The 12,021-nt window shown below is 45.5% G+C and overlaps 1 long non-coding RNA gene across 1 annotated transcript; it reads right to left on the bottom strand.

Annotated features, from left to right (window-relative positions):
* Positions 1 to 467: 467 nt before the first annotated feature.
* LOC148135151 (uncharacterized) lies at positions 468 to 10,722 on the bottom strand. Its single transcript, XR_015755429.1, has 3 exons — positions 10,621 to 10,722; positions 1,154 to 1,256; positions 468 to 601 (listed from the first exon to the last, which is right to left on the bottom strand). It is a non-coding gene; the product is annotated as an uncharacterized LOC148135151 (long non-coding RNA).
* Between the last annotated feature and the right edge of the window lie 1,299 nt (positions 10,723 to 12,021).

The following is a 12,021-nucleotide window of genomic DNA, read 5'->3' as shown; positions in this document are numbered from 1 at the left end:
ACCCGGGCTCCATGACTACATACATACCTGGGAGATAGCAGCAGGAGGAGACCATTCAGCCTTTCAATCCTGCTCCACCATTCAATGGGAAACAGCTGACCATCCAGCTCAGTCTCCTGTTCCTGCTCTGTTCCAATCCCCTTTCATGACTTTACCTCAAAGAGCTATATCTAAGTCCTCCTTTGGTTTCACTGCCTTTTGTTCCAGTGACGTTGCTATGTTACTGTGTGGGTGTAGGCAGGGTTAATGTGATGGTGCTGCCTTCTGGAGGATGCACTCAGCATTCCTTATCATCCTGCAGTAACATCAATTGGGTTTCAGCAACTAGAGATAGAAACCATTTCCAGGATATGGGCATCATTGGCTCAGCCAGCATTTATACCCCATCTCTCGTTTCCCTTGAGAAGATGGTAGTGAGTTGCTGTCTTGACCCATTCGCAGTCTATTTGGCGCAGATAGACCGACAATGCTGGGAGGGTGAGTGTTGCAGGATTTTGGCTGAGTGATTCTCTATCTTTGGTTCTTCAAATGTTGTTTAACTTAATCACGATCTGCACATGATTTTGAGGTTTCAGTCTGCAAATCTTCACCATCTCGCACCCTGTATAAAGGAATATGTACAGATTAGAAATTCAGAACAGACAATTCTAGTTTCTCTGGAATATCTTTTTCCCCTTTCTTCCCCCAAAGCTGTAACCCTCCAGCTCTCTTACTCTCTCCCACCATTCTGACTCTACTACCCCCTAATGTACACCCTCCCCATTCTCATGGAATTGTTGATAAACAGATCTATGCCACCACTTCCCATCCCTGGTTAGACTCTGCACCCTTTCTGGGTTCACTTCCTTTCCCTCAGTTGCTGCAAGTCAATAATGTAATAGCAGAATGAAACAAAAGGAAACAGAAAGGGAGGTGGCAGATCCTGGACAGAACAGGAAGCTGCAGTCTGGGAGAATGGGTCACATCCTTTGTTTTTCATTGGTTGATTCTAGTGTTATGACAAGTTGGGAATGTAACTTGGTCCCATGTAGGTGTGGTGATACTTTGATCCTCCAACAGATCAATACTACAAGCAAATACGTTCCTCCTCCAGATAAACACAGTGTGAAATACTTTCCATTAGTTACCCCAAAGCACATGCTCCAAAACTCACCCACATTCTGTACTTGTGCAGTGCCAGGTTTCCCCACAGACGTGTGGTCCCTGCCTCGGAATTTGGGAGTTGCAGTCCTCATGCAGGCACTGGAGCCCTGTCTCTGGAACATGAATGAAAAGTGTGGGATGGAGGATGTTGTGTATCGGATCCCCATTCAGACACATGGGACATGCGGGCTGTCACTTGGATTTACTGAGACATCCGCTTAGACAACCTGATTTCTGACGTAAGGAACATAGATTCAGCCAGTTGGGGGATGGGGAGGTTATTAAGACGCAGTAGGCTTTAAGAAGAGGTGGCTCAGTGGCTAGCACTGCTGCCTCACAGCGTCAGGGACCTGAGGTGATTGTGTGGAGTTTACACATTCTCCCCATGTTTGCATGGTTTCGTGCAGTTCTCCAGTTTCCTCACACAGTCCAAAGATGCGCAGGTTAGGTGGATTTCCCATGCTAAATTGCTGACAGTGTCCATGCACGTGCCGGTTAGACAATTAGCCATGGGAAATGCAATGTTACAGGGAACGAGTGGGTCTGAATGGGATGTTCATCAAAGGGTTGGTGTGGATTCGATGGATGAATACCCTGTTTCTGCACTATAGAGACTCTATTCCTGCACTATAGAGACTCTATTCTATTCTCATGAGGAAGAATGTACTTGTCTCGATGTGTTGTGAATCTGCGGAATTCCCTATTCAAAATGCGGTGGATGCCAGGACAATGAGCCAATTTAATGAAGAGATACAGATGTTGAATTTGCAATGAGATGAAGGGTGAGAGAGAGCAGGTGGGAACATCCAGCTGAGACCGATGTGAGCTCAATCATCACCGTATTAAATGGTGGGGCTGGTTCTCCTGTGCCCAGTGCTTATCTTCTTACGGTAATAACTGGAAAGCTGAATCCAAAAATCACCACCTTCACCAAAGGAGATTTTCGGAAAATGACAGATAGTCAGGTGGATTAGCATTCCAAACTTAGATAGTGAGGAAATATGTAGGAGATAATGATTTTGAAATTTTAAACTGAGGGGAGACAGTGATTTATGGTTTTAGATTGCGTCGTACATTGGCAGCGTCCAGAGTACGCTGTTGTGAATATATATCCTGTACTTTATTACAAAGCCAAGGTCACTGACAATGAAAACCAAAACACCCAGGAAACATCGCCTTCCCTCGTAATCTGATAAAAGACTTCTGATAAGTCTGATTGAACTTAGAACACGGATGGAAAGCTGGAAGATTAGATCCGCTCCCAAGATCCTGTGCTTAAACAAAAGGAGACTACAATAGGATGAGGCAGGAGTTGGCTAATGTAGACTGGAAACAAAGACTTTACGGTGGGAAAGTTGACGGACTGTGGGGGAATATCAAAGCAATTTTTTGAAGTGCTCAGCAAAAGTATATATCAGGGAAAAAGAAGGACTGTAGGAAAAGGAATAATCTGCCATGGGTGGCTCAGGAAATAAGAGAAGCTTCAGCAAAATCGACGTTTCAGGCAAAAGCCATTCATGATTCCTGAAGAAGGGTTTTTGCCCGAAACGTCGATTTTGCTGAAGCTCCTTGATGCTGCCTGAACTGCTGTGCTCTTCCAGCACCATTGATCCATAATCTGGTTTCCAGCATCTGCAGTCATTGCTTTTACCCAGGAAATAAGAGAGTCTATGAAAATAAAACTGAAATAAAATGCATACAAATTGCCAAAGACCAAGGAGATTAGAAAAACTTTAAAGATCAACAGAAAACTAGATGGGATTGGGGGAGAAAAAGGCCAGAATAGCAGTTTACACTGCTAGAGGGGAACCTATTGTGTGGGGAACATATGGCCTCTGTAATTGTTGAAGCACTTAACTGTTACCATAGAGATAATCCTGATCAAGTTACAAATCACAGCACACTCCAAAAGCTTGTTCTTCCAAATAAACCTGTTGGAGTATAACCTGGTGTTGTGTGATTTATAAGTTTGTTCACCGCACCCCAACACCGGCTCCTCCACATGAGAATCCTGATAGATACCCCACTGAAACTGAAACGTCTGTCAGATACTTAAGGGAGCCACGGGGGCGTGGGGGAGGTGTGTGTGGTTTAACCACAAAGTGTTGAGCTGAACTCGACTTTCTAACTGCCGTTGCCATGGAGAGAATACTGAGAGACAGTCTCTATTCAAAGTCCCAAACCACAAAGGTATAAGAATGGGAGCGGCACATCGGACAGGCGGGGAGTTACCTGATGCTGCCTGGAGGTGTTCTGCATGTACACTATCCAGGTAACTGCCATGTTTCATCAATAAAGACTCAAAGAAGACCTCTCAGAGTTCTGTGCCGAGTTATTCCTATCCAGCAGGGTTCAGGAATATGAGTACACACCAGTCAGTCTTCACAGTGGAGGATACGAAGAACATGCCAGTAATTGATAAGGAGACTGAGGAATAACCATTATCGTGAAAGAGTTAGAGCTGGGCAAGGTATTGGAGCTAAAGGTAGACAAGTCTCATTGTCCTGATGGAATACATCCCAGGATATCAACAGAGTTAATGGGAGAAATAGCAAATGCACTTAGAGTCATAGAAGCCTACAGCAGAGACAGGCACTTTGGCCCAAACGGGCCCATGCCGACCAGAATGTCCATCCATGCTAACTCCATTTCCCTGCACTTGGCCCATTTGCTTCTGACCCTTTCCAATCCATGTATTTGTCCAAATGTCTTTTACCTGTTGTGAGTGTTCCTGCCTGAACCACTTCCACTGGCAGCTCATTCCGTATACATACCACCCTCTGTGTAAAACATTTGGCCCTCAGCTTCCCTTTTATTCTTTCTCCTCTAACCTTAAACTGATCCAATCAAGCCGTCCAATCCTTGAGTTTCTGGGAAAAAGACTGAGTGCATTCACCTTACCCATGCCTCTCATGGTCTTATACACTTCTAGAAAAGGGCCCCCTCAGTTTCCTCTGCTCTAAAATTAAATCCTCACTTGTCCAACCTCTCCCTATAACTCAGACCCCTGGCAACATCCTTGTAAATGGTTCTGCACTTATTACAGTTTAATAACTGAAACCTACATTACATTCATCATATTTCCAGTATTTCTCCACGGTGCTGGAACCGACGTGACAATGGCAATGGATTACAAACCATGATCGAGAATGAACTCCTTTACAACAATCCCGTTTTCATAGTGTTTCCCATGGTGCAGGTATCTTTGTCTCTTTCTGGTTGCATGGTTAATTAAAGACTTGTCTTTCTACAAAGCAAAGTTGTGGCTTTATTGTTCCTGGGAAATGTGCCATGATTTTTCAGATTTTCAAAAACAAATGAAACCCCTCTCCACACTCACCATGCTGACATGGACTTGGCTGTGTCTCAGTACTTTTGCAGTCACACTGAGATTTGGAATATTCGCCCACAGACAGAATGCACACCTTTCCTTCCAGATGAAAAGGCCAATGATATTCAGATCGGCACGGCTCAAGTAACGATCAGATCTGAACATGAAGTTCAATTTGTATTTCTCATCCGCAAATCCACCCTTTCAGTACCATACAACAGAGCACCCAAGTTACCACTGTTAATACAGGATGGAAATTCATAAGACAATTGTAGATTAAACTGTAGTTTCCTTGTTCCCCCAAAGCTTTAAACCTCAGTCTCACAATTTCTCTCTTCTGTGAACTGAAATCCAAACCAATCTCCCACTCCTTTCCTCCACACCCAGTTCTCACACACTCTCTCTTCGAATTCAGTTTCCTAGCTCCTGATGAGAACCATCCTGCATACACTGCTTCCTGCACACTCTGGCCATGACCCATCTTACTAAAATGAGCCAAATTAGAATTCTAATTGCAGACCCATCCTTGTCCCATTCCATAACAACCCTGAATCTTCACAAAAGAGTTCTGATAACTTTCTGCAAAACGCTGCACCACTGATAGTCTGATCACATGTCAGGGTAGCAAGAAAAGGGCCATTCCTCTGGATCCTGCTCCCAGAGGGATGAAGCTGCTAATGATAGATTAATCCCTCACACCAACAGCCTCCTTCCCAGGCACTGACCTATACTGCGCATACTCCCACAGTTGCCAGCACTGCACCCATGCATTGGTCTCCCCTCCTACAGCACGTGGTCCCGATCATACAGGAGTCCGGGTGATTGACAGCAGCTGCTGCCCAATATATCAGAATTCCTACAGTATGGAAACAGGTCCCTTGGCCAAACAAGTCCAGACCGACCCATTCCCCCTAACTAATGTAAGTAATACTATGCGCAATTTAGAAAGGCCAATTCACCTGCCCTGCACATCTTTGGATTGTGGGAGGAAACCGGAGCACCCGAAGGAAACCCGCTCAGACACGGGGAGAATGCGCAAACTCCACACAGACAGTCGCCGTGGCCGGAATCGAACCCGGGTACCTCGTGCTGTGAGGCAGCAGTGCTCACCACTGAACCGTCTCTATCGACGGGAGGGGGCGGGGCTGGAGGACTGGGTCAATGGGATTGTTAACAATGAATGAATGCGGAGGACACTGAGGGATGGACAGGTCAGTGAGCGACAGGATCAGTGCAGCAGCAGGAGGGGATACTGGACAAACTGAGCAATGGGAGAGTCTGGCAGGAGAGAAGCTACAGGAAGGTTCTGTTTGGAGGCTCAGGCAGGGACAGCTGGGAGACTGCATGGCCTGGTGGCTTGGGCAGGTTTACTAATCAGCCTCTTCAAAGATGCTGTTACTCAACTCTGAGCCTGATCCTCCTAGTCCAGAGGTAAGGACACTTACACTATTTCCTGGTGGGCAAGGGATACAGGCACTGCCTTTCAAAAGGAACTCACCTGTGTTGGTGACATTAACAAGACTCAATACAGAGTCACTGACAAAATGCTGGTGTACTTAAACTTCATCCAGAATATTAACACCTATAACTGGGCAACGCAGACCCCAATGTACAGAGTTAAATCCTGGATACTAATAACAGCTTTGTGCATGGGAAATCATATCTCATGAATTTGACTCAGTTTTTTTGAAGAAGTAACAAAGAGGATTGCTGAGGTCAGAGCATGGATATGGTCTACATAGACTTCAGTAACGTGTTTGACAAAGTTCCTCATGGGAGACTGGTCAGCAAGGTTAGATCGCATGGAGTACAAAACTGGCCCGAAGGTAGAAGGCAGAGGGTGCTTTTCAGGCTGGAGGCCTGTGACCAGTGGAGTGTCACAAGGATCGGTGCTGGATCCACAACGTTTTGCCATTTATATCCATGATTAGGGGGTTAGATAGGGTCGACAGTATGAACCTTTTCCCGCGTATTGAGTCGGGTATTACAAGGGGGCATAGCTTTAAATTAAGGGGGGGTAGATATAGGACTGATGTTAGGGGTAGGTTCTTCACTCAGCGAGTCGTTAGTTCATGGAATGCCCTGCCAGTAACAGTGGTGGACTCTCCCTCTTTATGGGCATTTAAGAGGGCATTGGATAGGTATATGGAGGATAGTGGGTTAGTGTAGTTTAGGTGGGCTTGGATCGGCGCAACATCGAGGGCCCAAGGGCCTGTACTGCGCTGTATTCTTCTATGTTCTATGATTTGGATGTGAACATAAGAGGTATTGTAAGTACGTTTGCAGGTGACACCAAAATGGGAGGTGTAGTAGAGAGTGAAAAGATTACCTCAGAGTACAAGAGGATCTGAATCAGATGGGTGAATGGACAGAGGAGTTCAGTTTAGAAAAATGCGAGCTGCTGCATTTTGGAAAAGCAAACTTTAGCAGGATTTATACAGTTAATAGCAAGTTCCTGGGGAGTGCTGCTAAATAAAGAGTCCTTGGAGTGCAGGTTCATAGTTCATTGACAGTAGAGTAGCAAATAGATAGGATAGTGAAGACGGCAGTTGGTCTGCTTGTCTTTATTGGACAGAGCATTGAGTATAGGGGTTGGAAGGTCATATTGCGGCTGTACAGGACATTACAAAAGTTGCTGAATCAATATTCCATATCATTCTGTTCTCCTTCTTATCAGATGGATGTTCTTAAATTTTAAAGAGATCAGAAAAGAATTATAGCATGTTGCCAGGGTTGGATAGGCTGTTTTTCCTGGAGCGTCAGAGGCTGAATGGTGACCTGAAAGAGATTTTTAAAATCAGGCTGGGCATGGATATGGTAAATAGACAAGATATTTGCCCTGCAGTGGGGGGAGTACAGAACTAGGGGACTGGGAGGGAGGGTAGGCAGACAGGGGGTGTGTGGATCGAGAGGGGTGAGACAGAAATGGCTGTGGAAAGGGGGGGGTGACAGAGAGGGCGGCACAGAGATAGGTGGGGACAGAAAGTGGGATTAGAGAGGAGGGGAACAGACAGGGGGAACGGGGGGAGGCTGACAGAAAGGGGGAACAGGCCGACGGGGGGGGGGGGGGAGGGGTGGGAAAACAGGCCGACAGAGGGGAGGGACGGACAGAGTGGGGGGAGACGGAGGGGGGGAGCAGACAGAGCGGGAGAGACGGGGGAACAGAGGGGGAAGATGGAGAGTTATTTTATAGATCTAAAACTCAACCCTGTTCCTGTTTTCTCCTCCTCACCTTAATTCCCTCTGGAGGGCTCAGAACAACTGTATAGTTCTTGGAAAGTAGTTTCAGGGAGATCAGGTGCTGAAAGTGGCATTTGGGACACTAACATTGAATGGAATGTGCTGATTCGATTCGATTCCACTCTCTGTGTGGTGTTTGCACATTCTCCCTGTGTCTGCGTGGGCTTCCTCTGGGTGCTCTTAATTTCCGCCCACAAATCCAAAGACATGCAGGTTAGCTGGATTAGCTTTGGGTAATGGTAGGTTACAGAGTTAGGGTGGAATGCTGTCCCGATGGTTGGTATGGTCTCATGGGCCGAAAGGCCTGTTTCCACACTGTCGGGATTCTATCACTGAGTATAGGGATTAGGAGGTCATGTTGTGGCTGAGTAGGGCATTGGTGAGGCCAGTTTTAGAATACTGCATTCAATTGTGGTCTCCCTGATTTCAGACAGTTATTACGAGAATAGGACTCAACCTCTTAATGACAAGTTCCTGGGAAGTGTTGACAGACAAACAGACCATGCAGTGTGGGTGGATAGTTCCTTGAAAGTGTGGTTGAAGGTAGACAGGTCAGTGAAGGTGGTGTGCGGTATACTAGCTGTTTTTGGGCAGTGCATTGAGTATAGGAGTTGGGAGATCATGTTTCGGTTGTACAGTTTATTGGCTCGGCCACTTTTGGAATCCCAGACTGCTTTCAATTCCAGTCTCCCTGCTATAGGAAAGATGTTGGGAAACTTGCAAGAGTTCAGAAAAGTTTTTCCAGGGTGTTGCCAGTATTGGAACATTTGAACCATAGGGAGAGGCTGAATAGGCTGAGGCTATTTCCCTGCAGCACTGGACACTTTAGGTGGCTTTATCGAACTTTATAAAATTATGAGGAGCAATGATAGGGTGACTAGTCATGGTGTCTTTTTTCCCAGGGTAGGGGAAACCAAACAAATGTGAATCTTTTTTCCAAGGTGGAAATGACAAATTCTATAGGAGAGTTGGCAAGTTTAAAGGATATGAAAACCGAAACAACTGAAGATGCTGGAAACCAGGAAGAGAAACAGAAGTTTCTGGAAAAGCTCAGCAGGTCTAGCAGCATCTGTGAAAAGAAATTAGAGTTAACGTATCTGAGGAAGGGTGACCAGACCCGAAACTTTAACTGATTTTTTCTTCCCAGATGTTGCATGACCTGCTGAGCATTTCCAACAACATCTGTGCAAGTTTAAACGGAGTTGTTTGGAGTATATACCTGAGAGTAACTTTATAAAGTGCGAGTGAGATCACATCTGGAGTAATGACAGATGTTTTGGTCCCTTTATTTAAGGAAATGTGTCATTTCATCAGAGGCATTTCACAGAAATTTGACTGGGATGAACCCTGGATTGCAGGGATTATCTTTTAAGAAAAGGCTGAAGAAATTGGGTCTCTCCTTACTGGATTTGGGAAGAATGAGAGGTGATCGCATTGTAACATGTAGGATTCTTAAGGAGTTTGACAGGGTAAATACTGAGTGGATGTTTCCCATCATGAGGGAGTCTGGAACCAGATTCTGGGTCACTCACGGAATCACGAGTTCTGTTTTGGATTCGTCAAGTTTAAGGCAACACTGACACAGGTCAGGGGTTTCAGTAGCAATGGAGCTGGGGTGAGGTGGAGATAAGCAACATTTTAAGAGTTTGAAATTCCTGGTGTTTGTGATTGTGTAGATGTCTGATCAGAAGGTCATCTTGGGGTCAGATATGAGAGCAATATTGTGAAGGGTGCAGTTCTGTCTCAGATAGTTCCCAGTGGGAGGGAGGGGCTCAGCAATAAGGGAAAGTAATTTGTAATAGCAACTGAAGACAATGGCTTTAACCATTTCAACGTTCCGTTGCAGGAAGTTGCAGCCAATCGCGTAGTGGGAGTGTGATGAGCAGTTTGATAACTGAGTAATGGAGAGCGATGATGGTGAGGGAGAGTTGGGCATTGTCAGTGTACATGTGAAACCTAACACGGTGCTTTTGGACAATGTCACCTCCTGGAAGTGTGTAGATGAGAAATAGGAGGGACCGAGGAGAGATCCTTAAGGGACACCAAATACAAGGAATTAAGAAAGGAAAGGGAGAGTTGGGATGGAGCAGGTTTTTCCAACAACGGTGGGGTCAAATATTAGTTTGCAGCAGAATGGGAGAGAAGGACATAACCAGAAAAGACAGACAGATAGAACAAGGAACAATATCTGTGAATTGGGGAGGGGGAGTGATGAAGAGGAGGAGCGATGAAGAGGAGGAGCAGCCCAACTCCAAAAGCACTATTCCTACATTAGGGACATCACCCAACTCCACCCTAGTCTCAGCTCATTTACTGAAATACTCGTCCATCCCTGTGTTATCTCCAGACTTCATTATCCAAACACACTCCTGGCCAATCTCCCACATTCAACTTACATGTAATCTCAAGAGTATCTAAAACCCTACTGCCCTAGTGCTCACTTGTACCAAAACTTGTTGATCCATCAAAAGGCTCCTATTAACAAGCAACAATTTAAAATTCTCACCTTTGATGTAAATCCTGGCTGTGAACATCCCTGTCTCCCTGCACCACACAACCTGTGAGACCCCGACAACTGATTTTCTTTCAGACTCCCAACGATGTGTTTATTCATTGCTTCACCTGTCTGGCTGTTTCTACTGTTACCAAGACAACACGGTCTGGAATTCCCACCCTAACCCTCTCAGACCTGCTTTCCTCCTTTAAGGTATTCCTGAAAACCTGTTTATTTGGCCATTCTTTTGAGCACCTGACCTAATATTCCCATCTGTGGCCTTATGTCAGAAGTTCTCAATAGTATTTCTGTGGAATTATAAACATGATAAAAAAAACAAACTGTTGTTGATTTGCACATACATTGTCAACTCCTCACTGTCGCTGAGTGAATAATCTAAAACAGCTCTTACCCAAACACATTGTGGGAGCACCTTCACCACACGAACTGCAGCTGTACAAGGAAGTCAAACAGCACCTTCTCCACAGGCAATGGGGCGTTGGCACTGATCATTGGTATCTGTGGAGGGAGAAACACACAGTTGATATTTCAGGGAGTGCAAAATGCATTATAGGGAGGGAAAATGGTGCAGAATTTGGGATTTTCAAATTTGCGTTTTAGAATGTGCACTAAGTTCTATAAAACCTCTCATCCCATACCATGAAAATTTCCTCCTCTTCCTGGTCAATATGTCTTTCCTTTCCCCTGCCCTTCACCTTCACACATTTCCAATGCCTTGGCCACAACAACACTGTGCTGTCAGTGAAGTTTATCACGTGGTTGAGTATTGTCCCGCCCCTCATTCACTCCTATTGGTTGAAGGCCCAACTAGCACCTCTAGCCCCCGTTCCCCCACTCTTATTGGTCCTGCGCTGACATCAATAATCCGAGGCCCATTGTGCGCTGGAGCATGTTCAGTGCTTCCTGCTTTTGCTGTTGTTCATCAGGTGTAAGAAAGAGAGGGCTCATCCCTATTTCTCCTGATGTCAGACAATAACAACAACTACCTGCATTGTATGGAGCCTTTCACATTGACAAATCTCCAAAAATGCTTCATGAATGATGGAAACGTTGATTAAAGAGAACGATTTTTAGATACATCTTTCAGGCGGACAGAGCGGGTTAGGAAGGATATTCCAAAGGTTTGTGTCCTTGGCAGCTTCAATCGTGGAGTGATATAGGTGGGCAACAGCTTACAATTGAGACAGTGGCTAACCATAGGTTAACAACGTCATGTCGTAGCCCCTACCCCACACACCAGGCCTTGTTCTCACAGCCTGCCATTACACACTAACTATGGTTAGCCACTAACAGTCTCCATTAACAACTAGTCACCCTCCCCCAGCCAGATGGTTATCCTTTATCCAACTGTTCTTCTCACTCTATCCCCACCTATCCTTTACTCCTTTTATCCTCCCCCCACACTATCTTCTGCACATAAACTGACTTTTATTCTCAGTAACATCAGTTCTGTGGAAGGGACACCGGATCTTAAACTTTAACTCTGATTTCTCTTCACAGATGCTGCCAGACTTGCTGAGCTTTTCCAGAACCTCCTGGTTGTTGTTTCTGATTTACATCTTCCGCAGTTCTTTTGGTTTTAATTTACCGGGAGTTTGTAATTCAGGTCCAACAGCCTCTGTCCCAGTCTCTGCTGTCTCTCCCAACCCCAAACAGTGACACTGCACCCGCACAGCTCATGGACAGGTGTTGTCTTGCTGGCCACACCCCTCATTCAATCCCATTGGCTGCAGGACCACACAGACTCTTCTCCCAATAGTCTAGAGCTGCTGTCAATCATCCGGGCCCCATT

Source organism: Chiloscyllium plagiosum, unplaced genomic scaffold, assembly GCF_037043375.1.
Source record: "Chiloscyllium plagiosum isolate Xiang-an unplaced genomic scaffold, Cpla_swu_hap1 HiC_scaffold_51, whole genome shotgun sequence".
NCBI classification, from domain to species: Eukaryota; Metazoa; Chordata; class Chondrichthyes; order Orectolobiformes; family Hemiscylliidae; genus Chiloscyllium; species Chiloscyllium plagiosum.
This window is presented reverse-complemented; position numbering and strand designations above follow the sequence as displayed.